This window comes from Alexandromys fortis, unplaced genomic scaffold (assembly GCF_014885135.2).
Source record: "Alexandromys fortis isolate MF-2015 unplaced genomic scaffold, M_Fortis_MF-2015_v1.1 scaffold_4, whole genome shotgun sequence".
NCBI classification, from domain to species: Eukaryota; Metazoa; Chordata; class Mammalia; order Rodentia; family Cricetidae; genus Alexandromys; species Alexandromys fortis.
Genome location: NW_026067944.1, coordinates 12,433,394 through 12,446,542, shown reverse-complemented (window position 1 = coordinate 12,446,542; position 13,149 = coordinate 12,433,394). Strand labels below are relative to the sequence as shown.

At 35.8% G+C, this 13,149-nt stretch overlaps 1 non-coding gene and 1 pseudogene across 1 annotated transcript; both read left to right on the top strand.

Moving 5' to 3' along the window:
* The first annotated feature begins 10,626 nt into the window (after positions 1-10,626).
* On the top strand, positions 10,627-12,549 carry LOC126505687 (60S ribosomal protein L8-like; annotated as a pseudogene).
* Positions 11,654-11,760, top strand: LOC126505884 (U6 spliceosomal RNA). The gene has a single exon (XR_007592996.1). It is a non-coding gene; the product is annotated as a U6 spliceosomal RNA (small nuclear RNA).
* Positions 12,550-13,149: the final 600 nt, after the last annotated feature.

The following is a 13,149-nucleotide window of genomic DNA, read 5'->3' as shown; positions in this document are numbered from 1 at the left end:
TGGATTCCAAATTTTAAACTCCAGTCTTCAGTGTTTTGTGCCAAGCACCTTTACCCACTGAGCTGTTTTTCAGGGTCTACAGTCATGCTATAGTTGCAAAAGTTGCATAGTTTCAGCAGGTATTATTAGAGTTATTAATAAATGGTCAATAAGGAATCAAACCGTGATGATTCAGAGCACGCTAACCTTTATTGTGAATAAAGAACTTTCATATTTGACAGAGCAAATAACAATAGCTTTCCAAGGCTTTCAGTGGGCTATAAGTAAGCCTGGTCCTTATTTGGGCTTAGTGTGGTAAATTATCTCATACAATGAACGCAGTCTGAGCTTTGGCTTCCTAGGTGATTGAATGAATCTCCATTGTCATTAGCTACATGACTGTTTGCCGTGATTTAAGCTATATATTATTTGTTTTCAAACTAATAAGGTTGTGCTTCCAAAGGAACTTAAAGTCAAAGGGATCCTTGGTGCTCCTTGTCTCCGGCTTGGTACCAAATTTGTTATGTCATACTCTTCCTCCATTATCTGGCTATCTCAAGTTTTACCTCTGTCAGTTCATATCTGTAACAGTCCATGTCTGTTTAGAAAGTCTTGTTTCCTTGGTGCTCTTCACTCCCAAATTTTATCATATTTCTTCCTCCTTTTCTGCCAGGTTTCCTGAGCCCTGAGGAAAGGAGTTTGATGCAGATATCCCATTTAGGGCTGAGGATTTAAAAGTCTCTCACACCCTGATGTAGGTGTATACAGCAGGTATCAATTACTGTTCAGCAAGCCGACCCATCAGACACATGGGGAGCCCCACCTGGCAAAGTTGTGTGGTCACTGGCTGAGCAAAGCAGTTGTTCCTGTCTCTAACTTCTTTCATGAGTCACTTCATTTCTCCCCTAAGATCTTCGTTTCTTCTGTAATAATTAAGAGTTTTGGGTGTATTCTCACTGCTTGGGTGTTTATCTCATGTATACATTCCATCTCTTGGGCACACATATAGCTGTGGATAATTTACATTATGATTCTGCTTAAGTTATATGATATTGATGAACAGAAATAATACTAGAATATTTTTCATAACTCAGACTGACATATGAGAATTCTGAGTAACAAAGACAACCTTTTACACAATTAGCCAAGACCTCAGCAGATTCAAAGCAGTTTGGTTGCCCCCTAGAGACACATACACAAGATCATTCCCCAGGAGTTGTTTGCTGATTCAAAGTCAGAGTTGAAAGCAACTTTAGTCTGTACATACTCCTTCCTGCTCAAAGTCCAGCTAATTAATTGTTATTGTTAAGTCTTGATTTCCAATATCTTTTTCTGTCTGGGAACTCTTACCAACTTAGAGTTACATGAATGGGTCATCGTGACATTCCTAGACTGAGAGAAACTATGTGACTTAATTTATGTTTAGATTTTAGATCAGACCCTGTAAAACAACCTCTGATTGTCAAGAGTTGGCTGTGACAAGGTAGAGGCAGCAGAGAGGAGCAGCAGTATTGCGAGAAGGCTGCTTTGGGAGAGACAATGTGGAGACGAAGAAAAGTGAAGGAAGTATGAGAGAATGAATGAGTGAAAGTGACTGAGTAAAGAATGAAGGAGAGATATAGAATATAAGTATGAGTTTGTGAATGAGTGTGAGAAAGAGAGCAGGGTGTAGGAACTGCTGCTTCACAGAGGAGCTGTAGCTAGGAATTGTGTAACCTGCTGCACGGTGAGAGATTATGTAAATGAGATGGATAGCTGTGGCTGTGTGGAGATTTGTGACTCTGGATGCAAGGAGAAAGACACTGCACAGAAAAGAGATCTGGAGGGGAAATGTATGTAAGAGAAAGTTGTGTGGTCATGTGAAAAGAGATGTAACTGCATACTGAAATATGGCACTGGGCAGAGGAATAATAAATGCTTGTATGTAAAGAGAATTCTCTAAAAAGAGAGTTTATTTAAGTTAAAGGAAAGGAGAAGCTTACTATCAAGGAAGTGTGTGCTTGTTCCTTTTTTCGTAGGTTACCAGCAGAAAGGTGTATACTCCTCAGATAGAAAAGTCTAGGCCCTGCTGCTTTTGTGATTCTTCTCACACAACCTGGTGCTAACTTCTGGGGGGTTGGACCTTCAAATAGCACTAGCCTGCACTTTGTCTGACCACCTATCTCTGTATTTGTTCCCATCTTCAGCTGGAGGAAGAATCTCAGATGATGGTTGAGCAAGACACTGATCTGTGAGGATATCAGAGCATATTCAGGAGTCATTTTATTGCAATGTTCATTTAGCACAACAATGGCATTTGGATGTCCCCTAGGTCTGTGGGCTATCTAGTCTCAGGTTCTTCGAAAGGCAAACACAAACCCAAATGCAAATTTTTGATATATAATGATGATTTGCCTGTAAAATGGGTTAGTGCAATAGTGGTGCAGAGCTTGCTGGATTAGCAAACAATACTGATAGATTTAAGACCCACTCCATGAAATAAAATAACTTTTTTTAAATTGATTTTTTTTCTTGAGCTCTACATTTTTCTCTGCTCCCCTTCCTGCCTCCCCTTTTGCCTTCAACTATCTCCCAAGGTCCCCATGCTCTCAATTTACTCAAGAGATCTTGTCTTTTTCTACTACCCATGTAGATTAGATCGATGTATGCCTCTCTTAGGATAAAATAGCTTTTCAAAGTGATTTAGTTAGTGTTTTATTTTATTTTTGTAAGTCTGTGTATCTGTGTGTGTATGTCTATTAATCTGGGCATATGAACATGTGTGTGGATTCTCATGGAAGTAAGAAGAGTGTCAAATTCTTCCGGCATTGAAGTTACAGCTAGAGAGATTGTTCAGCTCTTAAAAATCCTTGGTGCCCTTTTAGAGGACTGCTACTCCTTAAGGTTAGTTCTGGGAATCTAATCCCAGTCCTCTAAAAGGGCACCAAAAATTTTTAAGAGCTGAACAATCTCTCTAGCTATAAACATAAACAGTTAACTATTGAATATAAGTGATATCAAATATCTCTTAATCAGAAAATAGTAGATGACTTGAGTTAATTTATATTATCTATCCTGTCCTTTCTTCAAATAAGACCTGGGTGGTAACTATCCATTCTCATTCCCTCTGGATACTGTTTTTCTTCCTGTGCCCCACTTCTACCATGGTCATTTGTTGTTGACTTGAATCCTCTGAATTTCTGGGTCTTTTACCAATGATCCACACATCATTCAATATGTTCCTGATCCTTAATAGGTCTTATGAATTTACAGATATATCTTTAGTGACTTGATAACTCTTTTTAGAAAAAAAAAATCAAGAGTTCTCAGACAAGCATGTCTGTAGTAAATGGAGAGGCTTATTTGAGGACATCTCTGTAGAGATGATGGCTCATGTCCCTACACTTTCTAAGAAACTCTTTTACATGTTAGGAAGACATGAATGGCTTCTGGAAACAGACTAATTCCTTCAGTCCCATCTGGTAAACAGAACTCAAGATTCTTCTGCTATATATCCCAAATTTTAATTAAAGGTTTTATTTTTCCTTTGAGGTATTGACCTCATTGTGGGTGAGAAATTCAAGAACTTCTCAATGGGGATTTTTATTAGCATCTGTGGATGTTTCTTGTCCTCTGCCTTTGTCTGAAAAATCTGAATTATTTTATCATAAGAAAAACTTGACATTTGGTTCAATCTTTTGAAGGTCAAAACCCCAATCTTCTGTTTTCTTTGTGTTACTATATAGTAAGCATGAATCAAGATGTTTCCTAGATACTTTACTGTAAAAATCATAAGATAAGCTGTACTAGTTCAGCATACCTTCAGAATGCCTATTTCAAAGCTAGTGAATATTACTAGGATTAATAAAATTAGACTTTGCTGTTTATAAAAAGAAATTTTTAGACCCTTTGAAGAGATGGAATTTATACTAAGGATACATAAAGCTTGAAGAAATAGAACCATAAGGCTGAAATAGGAACAGAAGGTTTAGTCCCACTTGTTCTGTTTTCTTTCTCTACTTGTTGCGATGATGAAATTTTCTGTGTGGCTCTAGAGACATCTTGAAAAGTCAGTGCTCTAAGACTCCTAAATGTTTTTGCATTCCTAATAATCTTCTGCTCTCTCTTCCTTTAATTTCTGTTATATTATCACATCTGACTATCAAGTGCTTTTTAGTTAACTAAAACACAATGGTACAGAGAAACAAAAAGGCCTACCTCATGCTGTGAGAAAAATTAGTTTAAATGACAAACTCCAGATGTATGTAACTATTGCATGTGTGTCCTTCAGGTGTGTATTTTCCCCTCATTTTTTTTTAATTGTGGACATCTCACCATGCAATGACAACGTATTTAAAAAGACTGTTTCCTAAACTTGTAGCACAATTAATAAATCTTAGAGACAAAAATTGGGATTCAACCTGAAAGTCAGAAAAACAAAACAACCAGCCACAGACTGAAATGGTGATCCTGCCTCCAGAATTCTTAGAATGAGACTGTGTATAAGAGCTGTCTGCTTCCATCTTACATTCCTCTCTAGTGCTAGAATTAAGAGGATTACAACTACCACCCAGATTCTATGGCAAATAGTGTGGCTACTGGGATTAAAGGTGTGTGTCACCACTGCCTGGTCTGGAATGATCAGTGTGTATGTTTTATTCTCTGAATTTCAGGCAAGCTTTATTTATTAAAATATAAATGAAATATCACTACATAAACTGGAAGGATCAGTTTCCCATCATAAGATAATCATCATTCTCTTTCTTTTCTTTTCTTTCTTTCTTTTTGAGACAGGGTATCTCTGTAGGTTTGGAGACTGTCCTGGAACTAGCTCTTGTAGACCAGGTTGGCCTCAAACTCACAAAGATCCACCTGCTTGGGATTAATGGTGTGCACCACTCCTGCCCAGCAAGACATTCTTATTAAAGACCCAATCCTCCAACACCCAGTTGGTTCCATAATTATGTTTATCAATGAGATGATGAGAATACCCATAATATGAAGTTCCTGAAATCTGAATTTCACTGAGGCTTTGCATTGCACCCAATAGATATGAGATTCTTATTACACTTTACCAAGAATAATTATTCGGAATTACTCTATTTACATTGCTGAGTTGTATCTTTAACAGAACCCTTTCAAATAGACAGGGTATGTGCTAATATCCAAATCTGGAAGATAATGAAATTAGGTCCAGAGAGTTTAAGTGACATTTTTAAAATGTACTAAATACCTCAGAGATAAAACACAGGGCATCTGAATCCAGCATCCTTTTTTTTCAACTAAAGCTTCTGCCAATTAAATCTTATAAAGTCAGCTAATGTGGGAGCTTTCAAGGTCAAATAAGGAGTCTGTGATTAAGTGTAATTTCAAATGGTCAATTTAAGAGAAAATGTTTTGTTACATTGTTGAAAACAAGACCAGTTAATTAATTGTGACTGAGAAGAATGAGCATTAGGATAGAAAACTGACTTCATTAATAATTTCAAATCAAATATTAGAAGTATTTTCATGAACAAAAGCTTTTGAGAGCACCAGACAAAAAGCAATACATCTGTTCAGTGATTTTTTTCTCAAGATCAAAGCAGAAGCAAAATTTCTATGCATTAATTTTATTTCACTAATATTTCTTTAATTCTTCTCTGAGACAGAGTACTGCCCTCTGTAGTATAAAGACTGGAAAAGAAAACAAATCCCTTTGTGACAGACATTGCTAACAGTAGACTAAACCTATTATCTTATGCTTTCCCTCAGCTACATGGCTAGAGTTTATCTGCCTTTCCCTTGCTGACATAAATCTACATTCTCTATAGTTGCAGTTGATTATATTGATTATTAGTGTGGCAGATCTAACGTCACCTGAAAATAAATCTTTGGGTAGGTCTGTGAGGGAATTTATATATCAGTCTTATTAAGGTAGTAAGAACCTTCCTAAATGTGGATATCATGCCACAGACTCTGATTCTAAACCATCTAAAAGGTGAAAGAAAGCAAGTGTAGCAAAAGTTCTATAATGCCTCTCTTTCTGCTTCTTGGTTGAAGATTGAACATGGCCAACTGAGTAACACCTCTTCCACCATGCTTTCTCCATTATAAGTGACTACACTCTTGAACAGTGAGTGAAAATATACTCTGACCTCATTGATTTCCTCTGTTCTTGTATTTTATCACGTTGAAGTAATGATAAAGTAGCCAATACAAATATATAAAGAGTGAGAATCAGTAGACAGTCAAATTAAAGTTGGAGGGTTTTTTTTTTGTTGTTGTTGTTGTTGTTTGTTTGTTTGTTTGCCTGTAACTGAAGGGGTTCCCAGGACATGAGACCTTCAGGGGTTAATTCAGGAACTACCATGACAAATTGATTTTCATTAAGTGTTCTAAGTGAAAATGTCAGTGTCTCTTCAGTTATAGCCTTGAAGATACCTTCTCTCTATAAAATCATGCAGAATCTTTGTTTTATTCCTAATTAATGGGAATAGAAATGAATACCATCAATTTAACACCCCAAAATTTTCAGGGTCAAAATCTTGCAGTCTAGATCCCTGCATAATCAAGTGGAGCCCTGCATTGATATATGAAGAACTAAGTTGTGAAATTCCCTGGCCATATATGCTATAGAAGGGTGGGAGCAAAAGGAGAAAGTGTAGATGGGGGGGGGGGGGGCTAGATAAAAGGTGTAGGGAGGAAACAGTGAGAGAAAGGAGGTGTGGTGTAGGAGGTCCTTCTTTCTATGTGTTACTTTCATTGGTTTAATAAGGAAACTGCCTTGGCCTTTTGATAGGGCAGAACTTAGATAGGTGGGGAAAAGAGAACTAAATGCAGATGCCATGGATCTCCTGTCTGAGACTGACGCTGGTTAGGATCTTTCCTGGTAAGCCACGACCACATGGTGACATACAGATTATTAGAAATGGGTTGATTCAAGATGTGAGAGTTAGCCAATAAGAGAATAGACATAATGGGATAGGCAGTGATTTAATTAATACAATTTCTTCGTGGTTATTTTGGGGGTTAAGCTAGCCGGGCACTGGGAACGTGACCCTGCTTCTCTTACTACAGACCTGAAACTGGTCTGTATGTAAAATAAATTTTAAGAATTGATAAAAAGATCACTAACTTTCATGAGTCCACATTTTAGCTCTTTTCAAAACAGACAATGTTTTTTTTTTTTCTACTTTGAATTATGGACACTTAAAACAGCAAAAAAAAAAAAAAAACAAATAACTTATAAAAGGTAATTAAAATAGCATCAAATTGAATTTTGAATTGAATAATACTTGAAATGGATATATTTTCTTCCTGTATTTATATGTTTGAAGATAATTTATAGAGATGCGATTGCTAAGGAAACATGTAATGGTTATTGCTAATGATTTCTTGTTTATCCAAGGTAAGTGAGATTATTGTGTTAAATATATTTATTATGTTGATTTTTCTTTAATAAAAAATAATGAAAGGAAACAGATATTTTAAAAGTATAAAAAGGTATATTATTTAATTCTTAAAATTAAAACACCATCAGAAAAAAACAATGACAAGAAGGATTTTTGATTTAAATACAAGTAATTTAAGTACAAGGTTCACAAAACTGTTCATGGTGCCCTGTGGTTCTTTTTTNTTGCACAAATAAAAACTCTATTGCTTTAAAACATCATTAATTGTGTAGAATTATTTCTAGAAGCTAGGTAATTATTTTGTCAGTTCTATTTATTTTTCTCAATGGTACCCATCCCTCTCCCAGCAAGAACTGTGTAATTCTAATATTACTTGTCTCATAAAGCATAAGAAATGGCTGGATGCGCTGAATACCAGGATCCCTCGTTGTGATTCCAAATAATGAAAAACTCTAAGTTATTGTCATAGCCACGGTACTTTGATTTATTTATTTTTCAAAAGAAAACTATGCATACTACCAGTGAAATACATAATATCTGTTTTAAGATCAGGTATGTTTATACTTATTTTTCTTATTTTATTAGATGACATTCCATAGGAATACATCACCCAAAATTTTCAAAGATAAAAATTGCTAGAAATTATTCAAAACTCTATTTATTAAAGCTATTCAACTGTACTATTGCATCACTACTAAAAGATAAATTTCTTAAATTTTCATTTTAAAAGCTGATATCTTTCAAATGGTAACATACTTGTGGTTGACTTTTATTGTCAAACTTTAGACATGAATACTTTCCAAATAACAAAAAAATGCCCAATATTTTATGTATAAGTGTCTTCTTAAAAAGCAAATATAGCCTTAAAGGATAAACTCTAAACAAAATAAAGTAAAACAATTACATATAATATATGGAGAAGATTTTCAGGAAAAATCAAATTTTTCGTGCACATTTTTCATAATATGTTTTAAATGGACACTCTCAAAAAATAGTTTTATAAAGTAGCACTTCTTGCTTCAAAATACACCTGTACAAACTATGAGCTTTTGACTCAGTATTCCTTGGCAGTGGAGTCAGTGTTTGTATCACTCCTGCCTCTAGAGCATCTTCTCTGGACTGATTATGCACACAGGTATGCACCACAGTACATCAGAACATAAATAATAGAGCAAAATGTTTGAACAATTTCTTATCTCTAGAAATTATTTAAGAAGCAGAGGCCAAAAATAAGGAGCACACATTGAGGAGTGTGCAGGTTTAAAATTTTAAAATGTGTAAACTTAATACATGAGAACATACTCAACAGGATAACCAATAAAATGATAAAAATGTTTAAAAATGAGTTTTATTTATATATTAAATAAAAAATAATTTAGATTAAGACAACAACTAATTTGTTTAGAACTGACAAACTATAAAATCACTAAACCTATAACCAAAATCAATAAACTTTATATAAGAAAAGAGAAAATTACAAAGTGTTACATTATAGTAAATGGAAAATAATGTTTTATGTGTAAATTGTGATTAGAATATGGAGTTAAGACTAATTAACCATAAGAAACCATAAGAAAGTAACTTATAACTAGAAAAGAAATTATTTATGCTTAGTTGAGAAATGTGTCACATTCGTACAAAGCGAGGAAATATTTTTTCTAGAATTTTTAAAATGTGGTTAAGATACATATACTACCAAATGAAATAAAACAAGTAAATGAACCAGTTTTTTTTTTTTTCATTTTACTCTAAATAATAGATAACTTGATAGGCTTTTGAATCTCCATAGAAACATATATTCACCCTAAATATGAACAGTATAGAACACTTCGTGGGGTGGACCCACAGACTGAATAACAAGGAGAGAATTAGAAACAGTTTCTGTGCGAAACGACTTTGGATGACATATACTTACCACTTGTTTCAAAGAGGGGCCACTTGTTTGTCCCGGTCAACCAGAATCAAAATAATCACACAGAAATTATATTAATTAAAACACTGTATAACCCATTAGTTCTAGCTTCTTATTGAATAACTCATTAATTTAACCCATTTCTATTATTCTGTATATTGCCACTTGGCTGTGGCTTACTGGCAGAGATTCTACATGTCTGACTCTGGTGACTCCATGGCTTCTCAATCTCCACCTTCCTTCTCCCAGCATTCACTCCAATTTCTCCACCCACCTAAGTTCTGCCCTATCAACAGGCCAAAGAAGTTTCTTTATTCATTAATAATAATCACAGCACACAGAGGGGACTTCCACATCACTTCCCCCTTTTTGTTTAAATAAAAAGAAAGGTTTTAATTTAACATAGTAAGTAATATTACATATAACAAAACAGGTATCAAACAAGAATTACAGTTACAATATTTATATCTATTTCATCTTTTATCATAAATAAGAAAAACTATTACTATAAATTCTTCAACCCCATAGAGACTCCAGAAGGACATAATATCACCTAAATAAACAGGAAGTGCAATGTAAGCAACTTCCAAAACTCTAGAATTGACAGAGACTTCTTGATTCCTGGAAAGTCACCCAAAGTTCTTCTGTACTGCTGGGGCACCCATCTTCAGCCTACAGACCCATAGGATAAGACTTTCCATGAAGCAGGTAATCTCTAAGAAAGTTTCACCTATGCCATCAGTTTGTCTGTGTCATTTTTCTGTGTCCTGCACAATGTCAAGCATACACTTTCATGAAGCAGCAACTCCGAAGAACAGTGTCACCTTTAGGCAAGCACAGTAGTCATTTCTCTGTGGGTCCTGTATGTCTAGTTTAGCAGTCCAGGCAAGAGCAGTTTCTTGCACAAATGGCTAACAAACTTCATAAGGAGCCTCTTCAATGCACATTATCTTTTTGAAGTAGCTTGGTACTGCCAGGAACAGATGTGTCTGACTGTCATATAAGCCTTACATTCTTAAACATTTTAAATGCCATATTCTGTAGTCTTTGAAGGGTTTGAAGAATACCTATCTAACTGAAATACATCTCTGTACATCTAGAAAATCTAACATGACTATAAGCTTGACTATTACAGATGATTATCTATTAACTTATATTTATTAAGTATGCATTCCAATTTTAAATGAGCTACACAGACACAATATATTAATCAAGAGCAGAAATAGATAAAATTTGCCATATAACAAAACTTACCATAAATTTTTGTCAAGAAACCAAGATCCATATCAATGCAAATTATTCAAATCTATATCATATCCCCCTTTAAATATAAACAAACAGTTATAAACAATATTTGGGAATATGGGCATAGTTATGTCCATACTAGTTCCTGCTGTTTGTGGATGCTGTTAATCAGGTATTTCACAGTCTATTCTGTGTGCTAGGTTCATCTCAGTCAGCAGTTGGGTGAAGTAATTTTTGAGGGGGTTTATGGTAACCTTTCAGAGGAGGATGTAATCTATCAAACCATATTGGTCTGGGAGCAATCTACAGGTTCTCGTCTTCTATGAAAACAAAAGATGAACCTCTTTCCCAAAAAAACATATCCTTAGATCCAAACTTTGGAATCAAGATACACTTATGTTGGTTTAACTTAGCATTCCAACAATGAAATGTATCTCTGTATTTAGCTCCTTCAAAGTCAAAAAATTCAAAGAAAACACAAAAAATAAATATAATTCAGACTCTCTGTGAATTTTCCGTTTTTAAATGGCTGATTTTTCTTTATTCTTTTTGACCTATGACTATCTGTACTCAATCTCTTTAAAGACTTTACCTTATTTTAAAGCATTAACTTTATTTTACAACTCTCTATACTCTTTTTCTTGCTTCTTAGGTGGTTGAGACAGGACTGACTGTGAAATGGAGCTTCCTTTTTCCCAGAATACTCCTGTTCTTATCTCCCCGCCTCTACTTCCTGTATGGTTGAACTACCTATACTTCCTGCCTGGCCAATCAGTGTTTATTTAAAATATGATTGACAGAATACAGACAATTCTCCCACACCATAAAGTCATATAGTAATTTTTTTATCATTACAGGAAAATAGTCTCAATTTTACTATAATTTATAAAAATAAAACATTTTTGTGACATTTTCATTTTACTCATATTTAACTTTTATAATCAAGCTTAGTTCTTAATTGAGAGTACAACTAAATATTTAAAACTACTATTATCAATGTGTTAAATGAGAACAATGTAAAACATCTCTCTCAATATTTTTATCTATGTCTATGAATTACTCCTGTTCTCAGGTGGTCCAGAAGACAGTGTAGAGACTATCCTGAAATGGAACCTATAGATTATCTCTTAAAAACTTCAGAAAAGTATTCGCTTCGGCAGCACATATGCTAAAATTGGAACAATACAGAGAAGATTAGCATGGTCGCTGGACAAGGATGACACGCAAATATGTGAAGCGTTCCACATTTTTGTGAGCCGAGGGCAGAGGAAAGGCGCCAGTTCTGTGTTCTGCGCGAACATGAAACACCATAAGTGCTCTGCGTGCCTGCAAGCTGTGGGCTTCGCCGAGCAGCACAGTTACAGTAAGGGCATTGTAAAGAATATCATTCATGGCAAGGTCACGGAGCTCCCCTCGCCAAAGTAGTTTTTCGTGATTCCCCACAGGTTTAAGAAGCAGACGGAGCTGTTCTTCGCTGCAGAGGGAACCCACACTGGGCAGTTTGTGTACTGCGGCAAGAAGGCCCAGCTAAATATCCGCAATGTTTTGCCTGTGGGCACCATGCCTGAAGGTACTATCATATGTTGTCTAGAGGAGAAGCCTGGGGACAGGGGCAAGCTGGCATGAGCCTCCGGGAACTATGCCGCAGTCATCTCCCACAATCCGGAGACCAAGAAAACGCCAGTGAAAGCTGCCTTCAGGGTCCAAGAAGGTCATTTCCTCTGCCAACAGAGCTGTCGTTGGTGTTGTGGCTGGTGGGGGCAGAATTGACAAGCCTATCTTGAAGGCTGGCCGTGCCTACCACAAGTACAAGGCCAAGAGGAACTGCTGGCCACGCGTACGTGGTGTGGCCATGAATCCTGTAGAGCATCCCTTCGGAGGTGGTAACCACCAGCACATTGGCAAACCGTCCACTATCCGAAGAGATGCCCCTGCTCGATGCAAAGTGGGTCTCATTGCTGCCCGCCAGACTGGGCGACTACGTGGAACCAAAACCGTACAAGAGAAGGAGAACTAGAACTCAGGAGCTAATAAAGTGTGTCCTTTTGGGGGAAAAAAATCAGAAAAATAAAATAAGAAACAAAAAATTTAATTTTTGAATTTGGAACAGAAAATGCTATAATGTTGTCTCCTGGACATTATATGGTTTTCATACACAAACCTCACAGCCGCACAACAATCACTTTCTGACAAGAATTGCCCAAGATTGGGACTAGCAGCATTCCAAAGTAGATAGAAAAGGTGTGCATTCTCAGACTTTCTAGAAAACTATAAAGAGTTAAAGCTTTCAGTGACCATGAGGAATCATATTACTCAAGGGCATAGCTATTATAGCGCTTTCATTAAGTCAATAAACTCTTACTGATGTTTATTCAAAAAAAATCTAATTAAGTGGAGTGGAACACACACACATGCACACACACACAGCCAAGAAAGAACGAGGGGCAATGAGAAGAAGAATTTTGGCGGAAACAGAGTATAATGAGGTGGGACTATCATCAAAGAATATTTAATACAGGTAAAATTGTGAAAGGAGAAGTAAAGACTTTTTATGCCATATTCAAGCTGTATCCATAAAATATTTTAATAATATGGCTCCAGGCAACAAGCAATTATCATTGCTAAATAATTATTTGTAGG